Source organism: Nilaparvata lugens, chromosome 1, assembly GCF_014356525.2.
Source record: "Nilaparvata lugens isolate BPH chromosome 1, ASM1435652v1, whole genome shotgun sequence".
NCBI lineage: Eukaryota > Metazoa > Arthropoda > Insecta > Hemiptera > Delphacidae > Nilaparvata > Nilaparvata lugens.
In genome coordinates this window covers 49,296,538-49,319,042 of record NC_052504.1, presented here as the reverse complement: position 1 = coordinate 49,319,042, position 22,505 = coordinate 49,296,538, and the positions used below count along the sequence as shown (strand labels likewise).

Sequence of the window (22,505 nt, the reverse complement as noted above, 5' to 3'; positions counted from 1 at the left end):
TAGTAAGTGAGTGATTGTTACTAACTTGATTCAATTTTCACTTGAAAAGAGTTTGAGCAATAATTTTGATTTGTGAATAATTCAGTTGAATTTATTCCAAAATTAATTATTTTTGTGGAATGTAAAGAGTAACAAATTCATTCTTGGATTGAGTAAATAATTATGAATCCCTTTATTAATGTAAATGTAAATAATGTAATGTTTCAAAATAAATTGTCTTTACTTTTTCTCCATTGGGCATGAATAAGTCAACATTTTAGGATGTTGGTATAAATATATCCACATAGGTTATTGGTATTACTCGTTATTCTAGTCTACCAAAACATCTTCAACTATTTATTGCATTATTCTTTGCTCCCACCCACAATTAGCTTCAAAGAATAGAATTAATTCTCTTTCAATTTTGGGAGAGCTGGGAAGCAGTTGCTAGGGGCGATCCACCCCGATTGAATTGTTATTGGGAGAGCATTTCTTCCTTTATCTGGTGATTCCAAGTTAAGAGATCACTTTCAATGGTACTGATTGCCTCCATAGCCATCATTGCTGGCTCACGTTCAAAGGAATTCCTTGTTTGACCTGATTTCAGCTGATGATGATTATGGTGAAAGTTAATCAATTCTACTTAACTTTATCTTTTCAAGTAATTTCTTGGATGGATAGAAAACAGGAGAAGAGACATTCATGTGCTATTCAAGTTACCACCAGACCTCAATCTTAATTTTTTTCAATGGATCTGAAATCTTCAATCTTTTTGATAATAAATTCCATTTCCTTAGGAATGAAATTATGAGACTATGTCGGACAGGTACATATTTCTAATGGAAGAATGAAGCGAATAAGTTGATGAAGATAATTAATGGAATGGAATAAAATGAAAATATTCTTGATTGGGCGGAATTGGAACGTTTTAGTCCTCTATAATGCGCAATGAAAAGTACAGATCTCTGCAGTTGATGGAGGGCAAGGTTGAAGGAAGACGCTGGCCTGGATGAGAAAAACATCCTGGTTAAAGAACCTGAGGGAGTGGTTCAACATTGATTCAACATTACTGTTCCGAGCTGTCAGTAGAATGCAGATAGTATTGATGATCGACAATCTCTGTCGCGGAGCCAGCATATAGAAGAAGAAGAAGAAGAAGAAGAAGAAGAAGAAGAAGAAAAGAAAATGTCCTCTCTACCACTCAACCTAAAGATACTAGTTCTTCGGGTTGAAAGTTCCATCAATTGATGAGAAACAATTAATATACTACCTCTGTTAAGGGGCATGTCTAGGAAGGCTGTTCAAAAAGTGTAGTACTAGGTAAATTTAACTGATGAGATGGGGAACGGAGTCAAAAAGCATGCTGGCTCAAAAACATCGGTCTTCATAGCTCTACTCTCTCTCAATCGATGCGCTCTCTCACACATCAGTCTTCTCTTTCTAGAGAAAGAAGTTCATTACTTCAGTAGCACCACTATCACAATTGACACGCGCACTCACTCTCACATCAGTCTTCTATTCCTAGAAAAGTCCATTATTATTATTATTATTATACACTGCATTGTCTACTCATTCTGCGGCTGCTCTAACATGACTGATCTGCTTTTGAGTAGCCTGGCTATTATAGATGGTATTCTATTGCTTCAACAGTGTCATCAAAGAACACTTCATTTGACTAATTCTTCTAAATCGACATACAAGTTCATTAATATATGAGTGCACTATCTATATAATAAAAGCGGAATGGCACTCACTGACTGACTTACTCACTCACTCGCAGAACTAAAAATCTACCAGACCAAAAACGTTCAAATTTGGTAGGTATGTTCAGTTGGCCCTTTAGAGGCGCACTAAGAAATCTTTTGGCGATATTTAACTCTAAGGGTGGTTTTTAAGGGTTTCAAGTTCGTCTTTTAGCATGTATATTCTTCTTATTCCAATATCTTAGAATTATAATTGAAATGTCCATACCATATGTTAATATAGAACTATAATCTAGAGAGATCACAGTTGTTCTGTTCCTCTTCGAAACAGTTGTTCTGGTGATTAAATTAATTTTTTTTTCAGATTGGCATTGAGTTGAGTTGACTTTGTTAGGTTGGCACCAAGTTGAAGATTGAAATGCATTTATCAAGGACCTCCTAAATACCAATTTATCCAGTACCTCCTAAATACCTATTTAGGATATATACCTATATATACCTATATAGGATAAATACCTATTTAGGAGGTCCTGATTTATCGAGGAAAAATTGATTGGGTACTGCTACTTCAATCAGAGCTATTCCTGGGAATATTATATTACTACTAGCCGTCAGGCTTGCTTCGCTCCCCTGGACCCCCGACTGGATTTTCCAAGAATGAGATCAGCAGGCTCGTTTCGCTCGCCTGCATTTTTCATTTGTGCATTTTTATCATATGTTAGGACGATCCAGTCGGGGGTACAGACTAAATGTCTGGCTAAACGGATATGGCGAGCAAAGCGAGCCTGACGACTAGTATTATATAGATACCTACAGTAAGTGCTGAAGGCTGTTAATAAAATGGTTTATGCATAGACAAATAAAAATCATGATTCTTCATTCTTGAGATTTAAATATATTTATTTTGATTCTAGATAGGAATTAATTTTTCCAGTAATAATATTGTTTGGAGTACAGGATCAAATATTTCAATGTATTTATGTATATTATCAGGGAAAATCACAAACAAAAATGATTCCAATAATATAATGAATCAAATTGGTTTTTATTATCCATGATAACATGAAACAGCTGTTATATAGCTAAGGTGAACGTTATATTTTCGAGCTCAAAATTTAAGTGGTTTTATTCTTTATTTTGTGAATTTAAAGTTTTTTTTCATGTTTTTACAAAAGTTTTACTATCAATCTATCAAAATTTAAAATTGTTTGTTTTATTCTAATCTATACTCTCAGATTGTGATTTGGTGTAGAAAATTGAAATGGACATAACCTATGTATAATATTTGCACAATTTGAAACTGAATTAGGAAATTGAAAAAGTTTTGGGCAATAACCTGTTTTTTCTTTCCCGATCATTATATTGTTTGTGGTAATCTAATAAATAAATAAATAATTAACAGGGCACAACAATTCAAATCATACAACAACGCTAAATATTATAACGCTACAATGATTCATAAGCATAGTTTTATTCAGAAGCAAAGTACTTGTGACTGTATTAGCACGATTCAGAACTGGGCTAATATACGGTAGCAAATATTACGAGAAGTACCTAATTCCTGATTCACCAAAACAAGTGCAGATCACCATGTACAACGGCCTGTAAACAACTGAACAATGGACAGTTGATAACTGTCTATTTTTCTATTTTATAAACAATCGAATTCATTTCTGGTCAATTATGAATTTAATAGAATCTACCGCGCAGGCGCCAGCAGGCGCCTAAACCCAAAAAAAGTTATGATTCATATAAGCATAATTTTATTCAGAAGCAAAGTATTTGTGATTCTGCACGATTCAGAAAACATTCCAAACAAGAAGATCGTCAGTCGTTACAATATTGACCCTATTGGAAACCCCCCCTCACTACAATGACAAGGACGCAGTCTGCGCAATCTCCCCCCCCCCACAACGTTACCACTCCTGGACAATGACAATGTACAGTGTCATACTGTACATTAGTTTTTGCATTTCACCTTTCTTCCAATTGAATACTTGTACCCTATTACCACTTCAAAGAAAGTAAATGTAAATAAAAAAAAAGTGAACATAGAATTGGCTTATCTTGGAAATCTTGCAGTATACTAAAAGTATTTTTTTATTGCAGAAATTTATGTTGAAGCATGAACTATCATTCATTCATATTATCCAATAACTTACTTTTTTCGAGAATTTAGGAATGATTGGTTGTTTTCTAATTACCGTATAAGAAAAAAACATGTAAAACTTGATCTCTCCAAAACTACATTTTTCCCGGGTAGTTTCATGTAAAGTTCTTGGGTTGAATTTGAATTGCCATGCATGGCCCAACATGGATAATAAAGAATTCGATGAGAGAAGAATGAACCATGTCTCCAAAATAGCTGTACAAATAGAATATAGTACAGATTCTATGTGATATTGAAATGAAATGGGAATAAATAATAATATGGATGTCAAACTACTGTATAAGCATATAGAATAATAGAGTATAATTATATGAATATAGTATATAACATAAAACACAATAGCGCAGACAAGAAGACAGGCAATATTATCTCATTGAACAAAAACAATCAATTGCTTCGACAACCGAAAACCAGTTTTCCGCTTCTCCGGTGTGAGTGTGTGTACTCACAATCATACAAGTTGGGACTGTGTTAGTGAGTTCGACCACACTTTTTCGAAAGGCTAGTAGGGAATTGAAGCTTTCTCGATTCAGAGTTCTTTGCAGGTACTTCGTTCTAGCGTGTTTCGGACGCTATTTTCCAACCGATAATCATGAAAATGGTACCAAATTGTTCAGAAAGATTTGGACATCTGGCGCCGTACCGCCAAATTTTGATATCACTTATCAATTTTTCCCTATTGAACGTCAAACTTTGCCAAATTTTCTCCAAGTTCATCGAATTTTAAAGTCATTTTATAGTTGGAAAATTGGCATTTGGCGGTACGGCGCCAGATGTCCAAATCTTTCTGAACAATTTGGTACCATTTTCATGATTATCGGTTGGAAAATAGCGTCCGAAACACGCTAGAACGAAGTGCCTGTTTCAGCCCTTTTTCCGAATTATAACATTGCTCTTAAGTCTTTTTAACAGCAAATTCAGTAATTATCCAATCAAAGTTCAATTGAGACATGCAATAGATAAAATCTTAAAGGACTAATTATGAAATTCCCTTCTACAATCCTATTGGTAAATACCAATTTCAACATCAACGAGAAAACTTCTATGTCACACAATGTCAACAAATCACGAACAAGTGAATTTCTCGCTTCCTTCAAGATCACGCCTACAAAGAGCTCTCATTGGCTGATGTAAGTACATCATTATTATTTATTCGTTGACTCCATCAGTTAACGTTGATTGAATTGAATCTTTGTTTTCCGTCTTGCATTGAAAGTTATTCGATCTTTTAAAAATGATGAATTGAATCTTGACTCATTAAATAGAGAAAATACCTATAATATGAAGGTGATGATTTCTTGATCCATTCCGAGCTGCTTTGTATAAACACTTTTTTCTATGTATTTTAACACGACATGCAGTCAATTATTGAGTAAATATTAAAAACTTTTACTTACTGACTGGAGTACTTTCAATTGCTTGGCAATCATTTTCAACAGTGTAGACCGGAAATGTTTTGATGGTTAGGAAGATTTGTGGTGTTTATTATGTGATCAAAAAGTTTGTTGGATTTGAACAGCTAAATGAACAGCTGAATTTCAAATCCAACAAACTTTTTGATCACATAATAAACACCACAAATCTTCCTAACCATCAAAACATTTCCGGTCTACACTGTTGAAAATGATTGCCAAGCAATTGAAAGTACTCCAGTCAGTAAGTAAAAGTTTTTAATATTTACTCAATAATTGACTGCATGTCGTGTTAAAATACATAGAAAAAAGTGTACCTATAATATATTAGATTCATTCCATAAAACGTACTCTTTCCACTTGTCATTGATATTGAATTAAAGTTGATATATGAACTTGATGAACGCAGTAATAGCTGATGATTTATCAAATTAAATCACTCCTATTCTTGGTCAGTTGCTGTTCATCAACAAAAAAGGGAACAAAGCTGTAGGCTTTGTGGTCTTCCAAGAATCTTCAATACTCCGATACTTGAATAGATTCTCAACAAAGTTAACATAATATGAACTTATCAAGTGCTTCCAAGTGTTATGACAGTGCAGAAGATTCAATTTCGCAACGATTGACGAAAGCTTACTCAACAATCGAAGCCGAATCAACGGTCACAAAGAGATTAGGAAGTTGCGGATCAAATACTCGCCTCAAGTGCAAAGCAGCTAGTTTCCAAAGGAAGGAGGCTTCGAATTTTTGGTCGACAAGTTACGTTCCAACAACGATCGGAACTCAATTTTAAGTTTAAGCCCCTCGGTCTTCGCCCGGCTTTACGCTCCAAGAAATATCGCCAAGGAATGACGCCCATAATCGCCTCAAAGAGATTCTAATTAATGTGAGAAACTTCGTTTGCCGACTCTTGCGGCTGTTACACTTTAATAAACTATAGGCTTTGAATGGCTGAGAAGCGAGCTCCTACTTTGAGAGGGCAACTATCAACGCTCCAGATGATTGTCATCCATTCATTTATAGTCAAAGAAGCTCTGCGAATGTTCATTCAATGGGAAGTGGAATTCCTAGATAATTATCATGGATAAATTTTACTTCTAAAACTTGAATAGGATAAAAAACATTGTTAGTTGATATCATTTCCTATTTATGGTTCATATATATATGTTAATGTATACTTAAAATAATGATCTAATGTGTATACAATAATATTTAACACTCTTTGTCTAAACTGAAATGCAGAAGTTGTTAAGTAACAAAAATCATGAAAATATATTCAATGATAATAACAAGATGCTATTTCAATTTGAAACTAAGGATAACCGTCCACTGGAACCGTATCCAACCGATCCGTTCGACGGTTGGATCGGACGAATCTGCCGGCCGTTAATTCGGCCGAATATGGTCGTCCATTGGAGCCGTTTACTACAGTCTAGTTCAGTAGTTGGCTGGTTGCCAAGTATTGAATTAACTACTACCATAGCCACAAAATTTTTTCATAAACAATGATTATATTGATATTCAAGAATCAAGATTTCTTTATTTCAGAAAACATTTATACAAATGCATAGCATCGTCATAGATTAAACATGGTAAATAAAAGTATTTACATTCAAAGAAATAAAAATACCATCACAAGCATACAAACATCAAACAAAATACCATCAAATTAGAAACTCCTCTTTTCTATATGGACTTATTTTTCTATTAACATCTTTTTTATGGCTCTTTTAAAATTACCAACTTCTAGCTCTTTTAAATGTGCAGGAAGCTTATTATAAGCTCTTATACCGAACTCCTTAAAACAGTTCAATGTATTTGCATAATTGCACTAGTTCACTCTAAGCGATTCAGAATTTCTAGTGTAATGGTTGTGAACGTTGCTATTTACAGAAATACTTGCTAAATCAATTTTCACATACATAAGACATTCAAGAATGTAAATAGCTGGTACTGTCAAAATCTTGAATTTTTTAAATAAATCTACACAGTGAAAACAACTATTCACATTAGCAATGACCCTAACTGCTCGTTTCTGTAACACAAATAGTTTATTCACATTCACATTACCCCAGGCAACAACACCATAATACACATGAGAATGAAGATAAGCAAAATACACTGAAATTAAAACACTCTGATCAACAATGAACTTCAATCTATTCAACATAATAATTCCCTTCGACAGTTTGCCACATAATATTTTGATATGTAAGCCCCATTTTAAATTGCTTTGAACTGTATTACCGAGAAACTTTTCATTGTCAGGTTGTAATCTAAATCCATTTCCAAAAGTTGAGTTTTGTCCTTATTAGGACACAATGAATTAGAAGCTGTCCAATCCTCAATTATTTCATTAACCGTATGTAAGCTACCAGAAAGACTATTATTTTTTATTTGAACAGCTAAATCATCAGCAAACATAAATGGTTTAACATTTTTACAACTGATTGCTGCAGGAAGATCATTAACATATATAATAAAGAGGATAGGACCTTGTGTGGAACCCTGTGGAACACCTGATAACACTTTCAAATAATTAGAAAAACGACCATCATAAAAAACAGTTTGGTATCTATCACTCAAGTAAGAGGCAATTGAATTGGTTGACATGTCATCAAAACCATAGAATTTGAGCTTTTGTAATAAGATGGGATGAGATATTGTATCAAAAGCTCGGCTCATGTCATAGAAGCTGCCTAGTAGATTACACTTCTCATCGATAGAATAGATACAGTTTTCCATGAATTCAGATATAGCTGTATTTGTGCTTCTATTAGGTCTGGACCCAAATTGACTATCGGAGAACAGTGAGTTATTTTCAAAAAAACTCAACAATCTGACAATACAAAATTACCTCAAAGATTTTAGAAATAACTGGAATGATAGAAATCGGTCTAAAATTATTATACTCACTTGCAGAACCTTTTTTGAAAAGAGGAATTACTTTGACAATTTTTAAGCAATTAGGAAAAACGCCATCAAGAATACAATCATTAAACAGAGAGCTCAGTACTTTACAAATATGGGGAGAAGCCAGTTTCAACAAGTAAGAATTCAAGCAATACACATCAAAACAAGCACTATTCTTTAAGGATAGTATTACACTATGAACCTGCTCAACACTAGTAAGATGAAAAGAGAAAGAGGATTTTGAAGAGTTTGGCATTGAATTCTTGTAATTGTCAAGATAAACGTCATGGACAGGATCTGCTATTGAACGCAATTTTTCATCTACACTGTCAATAAAAAAATCATTGAAACCATCTGGTGTATGACTAGATGACTAGATATTTTATCACCTTTAGCTACTTCATTCCTATTCAAATTCTCTCTGACTATTGACCACAATCCCCTTGGCTTGTTTTTAGCACGCAAAATACGATTATTATTGTGATCGAGTTTAGACTTTTTTACAATTTTTCTAAAAGATCTTTTCAACTGATTATATATGCTTTTATGAGTGGCAGAACAGGACATCTTATAGAGGTCGTACATAAGTAAACATTGCTCCTTAATATTTTTAATCTCTTCAGTGTACCAAAATAATTTTACTGGAGGACATCCGCCACTTTCAACACATCTAATGGGAAGAGCTGCATCAGCAATACAAAGAAATTTATTGAAAAAGTGGGAAAATTTATCCTCAATACTATTGATTGCATAAGCATCTAACCAATTAGTTCTTGCAATTATTGATTGAAATTTAACAATATTAGTGTAATTAAGTGGTGTGATAATTCTTCTAGACTTATTATTACCTCTTGAATATTTTGAAGCTGAAGGATCAGTCACATCAAGTTGGCAGCTAAGCACTAAAGCAAAATGATCCGAGACAATCATCGGCTCAGCCTCTGCTGAGATAATTCTTTCAAAATGAATTGATGTAGCAATATTGTCAATACACATCCCCTCACAATGAGTAGATTCACTTGGTCTAGTAACTTCATTGATTGTTAAATTGAGATTGAAACTTGACAGCAAATTTTTAAAAGACCATACGGTAGTTAGAATCTATCATCAAATTTACATTGAAATCCCCACAGAGGATAATGCTAGCATTAGTACTTGTGCCGGGCACTCTCTTTAATTCAGGCCTTTTCCCAAGTTATAATAGTAAATTTAATACGCAATAGACTAGAGCCATTATTGTAAGTGAGTTAGCGAAATAAATTATTTTCTCTCTCTATTATGAACGGCCATGACTTCGAGTTTCCCATGATAGATATTTTAAAAATTGTGGCTCCGAGTCGTCGAGGAATGTAGATTATGGAATTATCTCTAAAACTTAGCCTTCCTGTCGCCACATAAAATGCGATAAGTTGGAAAACAGCAAGCATTGAAATTATAACAAACTACCGATTTTGCAGTTACTATTTGGTCCAAAGGCTGTAGAAGCCACGCGACGATTGGTCAAATTGATTCCATTCGCCCAATAGGAGACCTGTTTCTAAATACAGTAGTGGGGATTCCCCAGTCGAGAGACCAGATTACGTTCCGGAGGACACTTTGCTAGGAGCACTACGAGAGTAAAGATGTAGTCACTATGTTTCCCCCTTTTTGGGCAGGTTTATAAGTTTATTTCAGTAGTTAATGTAGGAGCTAGTTTTATTTTTTATTAATGTTTGAATTTACTAGTAGTGCCATGTCCTGAAAGGTTTAATTGTGTTTCTTCATCATGTACGAATAATTGTTTCTTCAAATAACCGCTAAGGTACGTAAACTAAGGTTAAAATATAATTTAGGGAAATTAATTAAGTGAAACTTCAATCAAAAGATTTTATCAACAAAGCCTGTTATTTTTCAAGTTATAATATTGATTGAGAATATCCTTTTGATTTTATTAGTGATGGAAGATACTTATATTTTTTTTCTACAGAAGTATAGAAAGTTTTCAGTTACGTTACATTTGAGTTATTGTTCCTGGAGATATATTATCGTAGAGTATTGCTGAAAGTCAGGAAGATAGCCTTTAAATTGAAATGAAACTTTTAAGAATTGTTCATATTGAGTTTATGACATTTTTTAATTTATATTTTTCAGACTCTGTTTTCTTATGTCATTAAGGCTTTTGAATGATTTAGAAATTTTTTATGATAGAAATCTTAATAGATGAAGAAGAAAGTTTTTGTTTTCCAGGAAATTAATATTAATGAATGTTCAAATTTTAATACAATTTAAATTACTTTCTATGTGTTTACTAATTTTATTTATTAAAGGTAAAAATTCCACAAGATGAATCTTATAAGGCAAACATTATCTTTCCTTAAAGTGAAATTTTCAATATTTTTTTCTTTTATTGTGTTATAAAGTGTCTTGTTTTATTAGGTGATAAATTCATAATTTCAGTTGATACTAGTTTTTGGACTTGTATTTGTAGGTAAATCAAATCATAAACTCTGGAATGTTCATTTTTAATTAAGGTTCTGAGCAGTTTTGGGCGAATGCCCGTTATTTACACTTGGATTGCGTCCTATAGTTCATAAATAATAAATAAAATAAATGTTGGCTGGCGCACAAGTTTCCAACAATACTAGCCGAGCTACTATATGAAAAATTATATTTGATTTCGCAAACCAAACGAAAAATATCATATAAAATAGCATCATTTCAATTTGAATTATTGTGAAGAAAGATCCATTAATTCTGATAAAAAGAATCAGTAGTTTAAAGATAAAAATCTATATAAAATGAGGATTCAAAGAATGAGAGAATTTAATTAATTGTAATCAATAGATAACTCCTGTTTTAGCTTTTGATGAATTGTGGGAAGAGTTAGAAATTAATGCTGTAATACATTTATTTACAGCGGTTCATGTGTGTCCCCAAACCAACTTCTTGTACTACCACCCCTTTGGTTCCGCAACTTTATGTAAAACCGCTTCAAGACACCCGTTCAGACGACAGGTCTAGGGACGTAAGAGGACGTCGCCGTCAAGCCAAATTCAACCGGTAAAAGCTCACCGCCAAAAACAAGGTACTGTAACCCCGACGATAAAGCAACGTACAAACCAACGAAAGTGCAGTGTAGTGAAACAAAGGTTCATTCGAGAATGTCAATAAAAAGTGGGGATTCAAAATTATTATGAAATGGGTTATATGGGTTACTATCGACGAAATTTGGGTTCAACGGGTTTTTTTCTTTCTTGAGTAATTTCATGTTGAAATTGATTGGTTATTTTATGACTGATCTTGTTTGGTTTTGTGACGTATTGCTATCTAAACGGGGATAGTAATGCCCCCCCGAATCAGATGAAGAATGTCAACAAAGTAACATGAAATTGTTGTTTCTGTTGTTCGATTTTAGTTGCCAATGTTTATTGAAACTGTTTGTATTTTTCAATTATTTCAAATTGTAGTGATTTTCTATAGTATAAACCTATTAAATCAGGCATGGCAAGATTAATTGAAGTTTTCTTGACTCTAGCCCGTTCACCTGCATGAATTAGGTATAGACTCAGGTATTTTCTAGATGTGTCGGCCTATTTCTAAATTCCAAATTTTATTCAAAATTATCTTATCTATTATCTTTTAAAAAGTGCAGGCACATACTATTATTGCTATTTAAATCATCAAGCATGCCGAGAAGCGTTTCTATGAAAGCCTCAAAATTACTCGCTAAAGGAACACGGTAAATTTCAATGCAAATAACATTATATTGCTGAAAAATTGAATAAACAAATATCTACTAAATTAGTTATTCATTACAATAATATAGCCTTCAGATCCTATTTCTTCAGCAATCTTTGTCCACAGATTCCTTTGAACATCACGACGATGATATCTTTAGTCTCGCATATCCCACAATGGAACATGCTCTTGAACCAAACTTATCAACTCTTCATTGCCCATTGTGACAACTTTATAAAACAGAACAACTTCAATAAACAAAAACAAACAAAAATTGAAACAATTTTAGGTTAGGAATACTTTGTTGTCTCAGCTCGACTAGTTAGTTCGGCCGGATAGAGCCGAAAAATTCCATTCAATTCGGATCAAAAAATTGATAGGCCAGAGACGAATGAGCCTGTTCGAGCCTGGCCATATGAACCTGACGAGCATCTATTCCTTTCTTTGTTGGGGGATCGTTAGGTCGCGTTCGGTAGTTTTCGGCCGTCCATGAATATTGAATCATTACGACTGTTTAAATTACTATTTTCATTCGCCTTATTCAGAATCAAAAATAACAAGCCTTACTCAGTTATTTATTCCATTTGTGGATACGATTTGGATGGAACAACAGACTATAAGGCTTGGACCAAAACTATTATTCTCCTTATTTTCTCCCTTATTCGTTTCGTGATAATCCAGAATCGAACTTGAATCCAGGCAATCCTCTACTTATTTGAGAAAGTTGATAAAATTGGGCAATCAGAATTTACCTGGTAGGCCTACTGAATAAGTTTGCACATAAGAATTTATCAAGAATTCATTGTGCTAACCCTGAAAATGGCGAGAACAGTGTTATTCATTAAACAATTCAATGTTGCATGCATGAAATGGTCGTTTCGAATTAATATCAGTTCAGGTCGTACAAGGCTTATCAATTATACAGATCGGTTGGTTACCGTGACTATCTATTCACGAATTAATTAGACAAAGATTAATTAATTTCGCGCCAACTACTCCCCTTGAGCACTAATAGTATCTCACTAACAGAATGAAATTTGCATTATTAAGATAAATAGATTTATCTCAATAAATCACTGAATGCAGTTAACTCATCCAATATCTATGTGTAGGGAATTGATATAAATTTGTAATGAATCAATTCATAAGACAGTAGGAAGTGGTCAGTAGGAAGGAAAGTAGACTTCTATACATCAAAACATAATTACACTACTACACCTTCAAAGTACACTAGAATTCACTGACTGAGTGAGAAGCATTGATGTAATTCATGAGTGAATCCTCCACACTATCGTACAGTCTTGATACAAATCGCAATCATGTCTTCATTTATCTGTTCTGAAAAGTAAAATAATTACATTTTTTCATAGTATGCACCAATTCTTTGAGCTCCAGAGGACCTCTCATCATCTGAAATAGTTCATCACTCTAGACACCGGTTTCAACCTAACATTTTTTCTATCTTTGGTTGTTCAACCTATCAGTTATTTCAACAGCTATTTAAATCTATTTCACACAGGCAGTTGAAATAAGGTTCCAAAAACTGAAACCATGAAGCATAGAATCAATGCATGATTCATAGAAGCATTTTTCATGTGTTGATATACAGAATCTATCAGTATTCAGCAATAGTCTGAGCATCAACTACATTTCACGATCTTGAGGCAGTTGGTTCTTTTGAAAAAGACAACAGGCTCTTATGCAAATATAGGTAGGCACCTCTGTACAAGCCCCACATAATCCTCCAGCATTCTTACCCCTATAAAGTGATCTTGTAGATAGATAGAATCATCCCCTTGAGCCTTTCCTCATATTAAACTCGTGAATAACGTAGATCTCTAGTCGTCACAATAATCCTGCAAATAAATGTTGATTGGAGTAAAGGAGAGAGAGAGAGTAAGAAATAGAGAAAGAGAAGAAGAGAGTGAAGGGGGGGTGACAGAGACAGACAAAGAGTCAGAGTCACTGGTAGCAGTAGCTATATCTCGGACATCGGGGATCGGTTGCTGTATAATTGACTGTAAATACATATATATAGTACATATTCTTAGTCATGTATGCACATGTATATGATATCATTTTATAGTATAGGTAGGTGACCAAGATGACCGACAAGGTGGCTACCGTACTGCACCCTCTTAACGAGTTTAATTTCCCATATGGGTTGAAGGCGCTAAAATCCGAGGGGAAGTCGAGAATTGCGGAAATGAGGGTTCTGCCCCCCACCGCTTGGCCATCGCATACTAATATTGCAACCATATTATTGAGGGAGAGAGAGAGACAAGACGAGTGACGAGAGAGCAAGGGCTAGATGAGATAGTGGCGGAGGTGGAGGAGGAGTAGGAAGAGCAGGAGGAGAAGGAGGAGAAGGAGGAGAAGAAGGAGAAGAAGGAGAAGGAGGAGAAGGAAGAGAAGGAGGAGAAGGAGGAGAAGGAGGAGAAGGAGGAGGAGGAGGAGAGGAGGAGAAGGAGGAAAGGAGGAGAAGGAGAGAAGGAGGAGAAGAGGAGAAGGAGGAGAGGAGGAGAAGGAGGAGAAGGAGGAGAAGGAGGAGAAGGAGGAGAAGAGGAGAAGAGGAGAAGGAGGGGAAGGAGGAGAAGGAGGAGGAGGAGGAGAAGCAGGAGAAGAAGGAGAAGGATGAGAAGAAGGAGAAGGAGGAGAAGGAGGAGAAGAGGAGAAGGAGGAGAAGGAGAAGGATAAGGAAGTGGAAGAAGAGAAGATGATGATGATGGGAAGATGAGGGTGGAGGAAAATGTTGAGCATATGATGAGGAATAAGGAGGAGAAGAAGATGATAAGGTAAGGAGAGAAAATGTTGGAGGAGAAGGAAGAGGAGGTGGGGAAGAATGTGTGAGGAGGGATAAAGCATGAGAATAAGGAGGATTTGGAGCATGTGGAAAAGCAGGAGTAGGGGTAAATATTGGTGTAGTAAAGGTATACATTAAAAATTAGGAAGTAGTGTGATAGATTTCGTCTGGGTGAACTTAGATAGCTTTCCTTATATTTCAGATATGGAGGTTTCCGATTTAGTTCTGACTTCCGATCACCTACCGCTTATTGTTTCTACTGAAATTAGTTCGGATAGGGTGATAGAGACTTTTTCAAATAAGCGTCAAACAAAGTTCTGCTGGAACGATTCATGTAAATCAGAATATAGTAGTGATTTCGTAGCGCCAAATAGATTATGTGATAATGTGGAAAATGTTCAGAATTTGGCTGACAATTTGATAAAGGGTATCATAGAAAAAGCAGATTCTCTAGGCATGATGAAAAATGTTGTAAGAGTCACCGAGTTCAGAAATAAGCCCTGGTACGATAGGCATTGTAATGAATTGAAGAGGCAGTTACGCAAAGCATACAGAAATTTTAAAAGTAGAACTCAAGATCTAAGCGCACTAAATCATTTCATGAGCTGTAAAATGTTGTACAAGAGTACAGTAGAACAGAAAAGAAAGAATTCAATGATAATATAAGACAAAAGTTTAAAAATGTTAAAAACGCGAAAGAATTCTGGGGAACGGTACGGCTGGTCAGGGGGAAAAAGAATGCAGAATTTAACCACATTAACTTGGAGGAATGGGCGAGATTTTTTAAAGAGAAATATGAACCAACTTCTATTGGAAAGAATTGTATATTGTTCGATGTAAGACATCCACTTATCGATAAACCAGTAGATTTGTTAGAGTTAGAGAATAAACTGAGAAGGCTAAAGAATGGGAGTGCACCGGGCTTGGATATGATTTCATACGAATTTTTCAAATTTTTAGCTTTCGAAGGAAAAGAGTTGATGATTCACCTATTCAATTCAATATTAGAGACGAGTGAAATTCCAACAACTTGGTCAAGGCTTAAAATATTCTTGCTGTTTAAGAAGGGCTGTAAACTGGATCCCAAGAACTACAGAGGTATAGCGATTGCGAATTGTATCCTCAAACTTTTCACTGGCATAATAACGGACAGATTGGCACTGTGGGCGGATGAGTGCGGAATGATGGAGGAGAGTCAGTCGGGATTCCGTAAAGGTCGTTCATGCGTTGACAATATTTTTGTACTGGATACAATAGTTAAATATTATATGCAATTTAAAAAAAGGAAAGTATACGCAATTTTCATTGATTATGAATCGGCATTTGACTCCGTCCCTCATGATCGCCTTTGGCAGAAATTGAGAGCACTTGGCATAAGTAGGAGAATTATTAACATCTTTCAAAACCTGTATTGTAGCTTGACTTTAGTAGTTGAAAATAGGTCCAAAGGGGTTTATTCTGAGCCAATAACAATGACTAAAGGCGTGTTGCAGGGAGACCCTGCCAGTCCCCTCCTCTTCGCCCTCTACACATCAGGTATAGAGTCGTTTTTTAGAGAGAGAGGATTGCATGGCCTGAATCTTGACGGCGACAATGATGTGTTAATGCTGCAATACGCCGATGACATAGTCATTCTGGCTGATAGCATTTCAGACATGCGAAATAAATTGAAATGTTTGAACCAATACAGTGCAGGAGTAGGTCTCAAGGTGAATGCTAACAAAACCAAAATACTGACTTTCCATAGAGGTCGATTAAGCAAATGCCATAAATCCAGTTTCAAGCTCGGGGAGGAGAAAATAGAAATGTGTAGCCAGTATAATTATTTAGGAGTTATATTTCAATCTTCAGGAAGATATACAGAGATGTTAAGACGATCAATAAGTAGGGCTAAAGCGGAATCAACAGTGGCGATTAATGTTTTGTCTAGAGTCAGATCAGAGAAATGGATAGAAAAGATGAAGTTGTTTGATACCGTTGTCATCCCATCCTGCCTATATGGTTCAGAGGTTTGGGGTTTGGGTTATGAAGAAGCAATAGAGAAAGCACAGTTATTCTTCTTGAAACGTCTACTGCTGCTGATCCGGTCGACGCCGAGTTGGAGTGTCAGATTGGAGACTGGTAGGCCGAAACTCAAGTTTCATGTCTTTAAAGACAGGTAGGCCTGTCATGGTTGATCAAAGTTGTAAACATGGCAGAGTCTAGGTACCCTCATGTGTGTTATCGACTTCTATTAAAAACAAACTTCGAAAGTAATTGGATGTCTTATATGAAGAGGGAGTTGGAAACTGTTCAGTTTCGGGATTTATGGACGGAATATGGATTTGATGCAGTGGATCTGCTTAACAACAGAAATAGAATACTGGAAGCGTATTCGGGGAGGATGATAGAGGAGGATAGATGTAGGTCTGACAATTCTCAGATGTCTCCTTTGTATGGAATGTTCAATCCTGATTCGGTACTGGGAGAACAGCTTACTTTTCAGCTGCCAATTCGAATGATTAGATGCGTAACACGGCTGAGATTATCGGCAAAAAGTACATTCATTCAAGTTAATGGTAACAGGTATCAAGTTGAGCCACAGAGAATATGCCCCACTTGTGAATCACACTTAGAAACAATTCTGCATTTTCTTCTTGTTTGTCCCTCTTATGAAGACCTCAGGATTCAATACATTGCGCCTCATGTTGATAACATAGTTCAAAACGTTGATAAAATAATGGTTTTATTATCTAATTTTAATGTTGAGAAAATTGAACATGTTTATCAATATACTACTAAGGCACTGGCTAGGAGGGATACTATGGTCTCTGAAATCGTAAGGGCTACATAACCAATAACGATTCTTTTCGATGGAAATATTTTAAAATGTTTTTTGTTAATTGAGTAGGTTCTTTTTATTGAAAGTGAAGTCTGTAAACTAATTGAATTAGATAAGTTAACTAAAATTGTTAAGTTTTTTGAGTTAAGTGGATTTGTTGAATGTATTAAATTTATTGGATTTACTGATCTTGATGAATGTATTTAAGTTACTGAGTTGTTTGAATATGTTGAATCTATTTATATTATTGATTAGGAATTACCTTGTACCTTCTAATTTGAGCTTGTTGAATGTTAGCAATTCATAGTAATACTGTTTATTGATTGTAATGTAGGTACTTCCATTGTGCGTGGTTGTATACAGATTTATAATTGGATCTTGTTATTAGTTTGATCTGCTGCCAAACATTTTTTTCATGTTGTTTAATTTAGTCATTGTTAGAATTTCTTATACTCAACTCATTTGTATGGTTATACCGTGTACAAATAAAATGATTTATTTATTATTATTATTATTAAAAATTAGGTAAAGGGAGAATAATGACGGATGATAAGAAGTAAGAAGAGAAAAAGTAAGATGATTGAAAAAGAGAGAGTGAAAGAAGTGAGATAGAGCTAATGAATTATGGAAAGTAGTGAAGGAAGAAAATTCAAAATATTATACGTTCCCTCTTGTGTCGTGCTTCCTTAAACTTTGCTATCTTTCACCTCATTAACGGCTATTGTCATAAGCAGGTGCTAGTTGCACAAAATATACATTGTTCTTTCGCCTGGTCATTAAAACGTTTTTCACACGTCTTTTGTATCTCCCTTGAGCTGCTAAACCATGATTTAATGTTTATTACTGAGGTTCCGTTGTTGTTTTGGGACATTAAATAGAGTAATCAGTATTATTTTGTGAATCCTTTAAGTACCGTACAAGTCTATATTGACAAAAGTAAATGAAGTGGAATTAATATTCTCACTCGGAATGTTATATCTCACGTCCCAGTTCAAAGTATGCATGTATTTTATTCAAAGTATTCTATGTTTCTCATTTCATTTAATTTGCATTGTATAATTTTTGTACATACTGTGTATTACGAAACTGTTTGGAACTAATCGATACAATTCTGAACATTATTGAAGTTTTCCATGTTGACGTCCACAACATTGTTACTTTGATGCTCAAATAAAGCATGTATCCCATTGTTTGCAAGCTACCCAAGCATTAATCCGAATTTTCTTATACATGCGATGTAAAACGTTTTGTTGCGGTATCTTTGATGTCCTGCACATCTTTCCATTTTGATGGGGCCTTTGGCCAATTAGATTACAGGCGCTGGGTAAACAGCCACGGGCGAAACCCGGCTCCTCGGCCAAGGATGTTGATCCTTTCAGGGCGGAAGGTATTTCCTTCCTTTCACGTAACAGCTGATGTTCTTAGATGGAATCAGCGCAGCGCTTTGAAGTGCCGTTGTTCGTCGCATCATCCAATTAACTAGCTTGACAGCATTTCCACAAAAATGTTCAGCGGTGTTCAGTGGTAGGTAATGTGTCCACGAACAGCGTTTCTAAAATGTTATCTGGAGAAAAAATCTTGAATTATAATGGTCTTTGAAACAGTTAAGTGCTTGTGACATCGGTGTATGATATTGTTCATCATACGTAGTACTAACTAATGATACCGTAATCATAAATGGAATATATACGTGCTTGTGACATTAGTGAATCATCAAAGTACTTGAAAAATCACAAATATTGAATTAAATACTACTCACTTGATAATCTTCCTTCTCCAATACCTGTCTTTGTCATGAGACATGTATTTTGTTATAAACACCGTTTTTCCAAATCGCAATGATCTTCGTATTGTTCAAAATCTACAAGATTGTCTGACATTTGCTAAAACTATGAACTGGTAACCTCCAATTATTATGTTCCAAGAATACTTCCCGAAGACTCTATTCATGGAGTATAAAGAAGTAAGTACTACGAAATAATTTTGATTGATCATTAGAACTTTCTATCATTTCAATGATTAGTGTATGTATAAAATAATTAACATCTTGTAATTTGAACTGAGAAATTAGACTCGATTTGAATATAAGAATAGAAACTCTTTTTTTCAATTTTGTATAGGCCAACTAAGGACCACAGTAATTCACCATTAACCATTATCATAAACGCTATTATTATTATTCACTTTGGCCTCCCGGTTTCGCCTCCAATACTCTTTCACCCTCGCACTCTGAGCGATTCGTCTTTCAAACGACCAAGTTTCAATAATTCTGGGTTCTTCTGGGAAAACATTAACTATAAGCTGATTCCGTAGCCCTGCTCTGATTAGTAAATCTGCCTCTGTTTTATATAATTTTTGCATATCCCTCTTAGATTCTAAAAACCAGTTCAATTAATCTCCCACTTATTTTCTTGAATATTTCATTTGTTTGTTTGCCGGGATCCATTCTAAACAAATGAGCATAGAACGCCAATCTCCTCTTTCTGATTACTTCTAGACATATCTATAGATTCCCTCGTCTCTGTAAGTGAAAATATTATTCTCGTTGTGTTTACCAAAAATCTTCCCCAAAAGCTTTCTTTTTTCTACTTCCAACTTTCCACGGTCGCCCTGTCTGTTGAGAATTAAGAACTCAGAAGCATCCGGTCTTATAATAGAGAGGTAATGCCTCAGCTTAGCATTTTTGAGATTGACCTCTTGTTGAAAATATTCTTTGTCAATATGTAAGCTATAGGCCAGATAGTCAACAAGCAGATTATCTTTCCTGTAACGAATTCTTAGACGACTGTTAATTTTCACTATTTTATGGATAATGGGATACAGTGATCTCACTCTTTTTAAAGGACTATAATACAACCTTAATAAACATCCGCATCACTAAATTGAATAAAATAAAATATAAAGATAAATGTTCCTATCTTGATTTTAATCCTGTGGTACATGATGTTTTTGAGAATGTTCCTCACGTTCACATTTTGGGCAAGTGCAAACAAGTGACCGTGAATGCGAGTGCGTCAAAGATGGAAGGAAGGCAGTGGCAGTCAGCTGATTAATGGCTGCCGTCGGAGAATGCGGAGTAGGCGGGAAAGCGCTGTGCAGCTAAAGCTCACAACAATCGCCGTGGCATAATTGAGCGCATCGCTGCCACCGATGGGATTAACATTTCAATTGGCGGCCGACAAAAGTCGTCGCATGCAAGTGGTGATTAATTATGGCCGGTTGCATCGTCCATCGTCTATGGTCAGCTTGGCGTGTTGCCTGCTGCATCACCCATTTACACTGCACCATATAGTAGGGTGTAGTATAGTGATAGTGGACAGTGCATAGCAAAGGGTGCTCCCCCAACGGCTAGAGCATGCCAATAATCATACAATGCATTTGGGGCAGCAGCATTGATTCATTCATTCAAGTTGTCGGATGCGATGTTTTTGTGGTGATTTGTGGGGGAGGAACGATGAGAAAGATTGATCTTTGATCGAAATTGATTAATTCTAGTGTGGGGTTTCCCTGAAATATTCTACTGTTTTTTAAGGCCAATGTGTTTTAAACATTAGCACATACAGTGAATACTAAAACACTTGTATAATTGGTAGTTAAGTTCACAAGTAGATTGTTACATTTCAACTGCATGAGTTCAGTGAGTTCTTAGTTCAGACTCAAGGATTCTTCAACTTGTATGTTCGAAAATAACAAACTATTGAACACTTCAACCAACACCCTTAAAATTGTAAACACATATTTCTGGAACTTTCTTATACAGATCAAGACTGTTGGACAATGGAACTGACTCACAATTCTGTTCTGCTTGAAATAGAACAGGAAATCATCTACAAAATATTGTCTACTTCAAGAGTCTTGTAGTTGAGGACATTTTATATGGGAAATCATACTTTCAATGTTGTATTTCTACATGGTATTCATCGTGAATGTATGGAACATAACATATAACATTTATGTATCAAGATAAAGTAATATTACAGATTTCTCTTAGTAAGATATTATACTATATATTTTTATTATTATACCAGTACTACTCACAATTTGTATGATAATAACACAAAAATGAAAAAAAACGGTGTATGTAGTTTTGCCTCTACTGTTTTGAGAACCAGAAGTTCCTCAGATCCTCTCTTGATGTTCCTGAAGGAATCCTGATAATCATACTGATGCCCAATGTCTTTATTCAGATTTACAAAAGGATGCCTAAAGAAACTAAGTTTCAAATAATATAAACTTTAGTACCTAAAAAAACTGTATAATAAGGCAATATCCATATAACAGGATAAAAGCACACGGTCCAACATCCCGCACATTTTCACTTATTGCTCTGACAGATGAAACATTTTTATTATGACTGGGGAGAGAGGCTTTCTCATTGAATAGGTGATATGATCTTGGCGCGGAGTGGCATCAACGAGTCGAGCTCCACCTTCACAGAAAACATCCCTTGCTGCATTCGCATTCCGAAGTAATCACGCGTAGGGGAAACAAATAATGCGTGCCGGAACAGAAAGAGACAGAGACTTTGAAATGACGGGAAAAGTAATTGCACTGCCAAACCTCTCATCTGCCACCGCCTCCTCCGCCACCTTCTCCTCCTCCACCTTGTGCTCCGGAAGTCTCCAGCAATGTTCTCTTTGCAGCGAATATTCTCCTAACACATATGTACACACATTTAATCACATGTGTTGAGATGGCTGATGACAAGAGAATTGTTGAACACATTTGTTATCTACTGGAATGAGATCAGGTTGCACAGTTGGATGAATTCCACACCAAGTTATCAAATCCAATACGTCTTCGTTGTTGGATATATTTCGAGAATACATCTTTGTCGGTAAACTCAGATGGAAGCAATTGAGCGATGACGACAAGGATCTTAACAAGTAGAGAGCGTTAGAAAGAGCGTTAAAAACTATAAAAGTTTTCCCTATTCATAAATGGCTTTTTCCAGAATATGTTCGAAAAAAATCTCTACTATTTCCTT

The 22,505-nt window shown here is 35.2% G+C and overlaps 1 protein-coding gene across 1 annotated transcript in view; it reads left to right on the top strand.

Annotated features, from left to right (window-relative positions):
• Positions 1-22,505, top strand: part of LOC111049377 — a 308,007-nt gene that overhangs the window by 19,417 nt on the left and 266,085 nt on the right. The gene's annotated exons all lie outside the window — the stretch shown is intronic.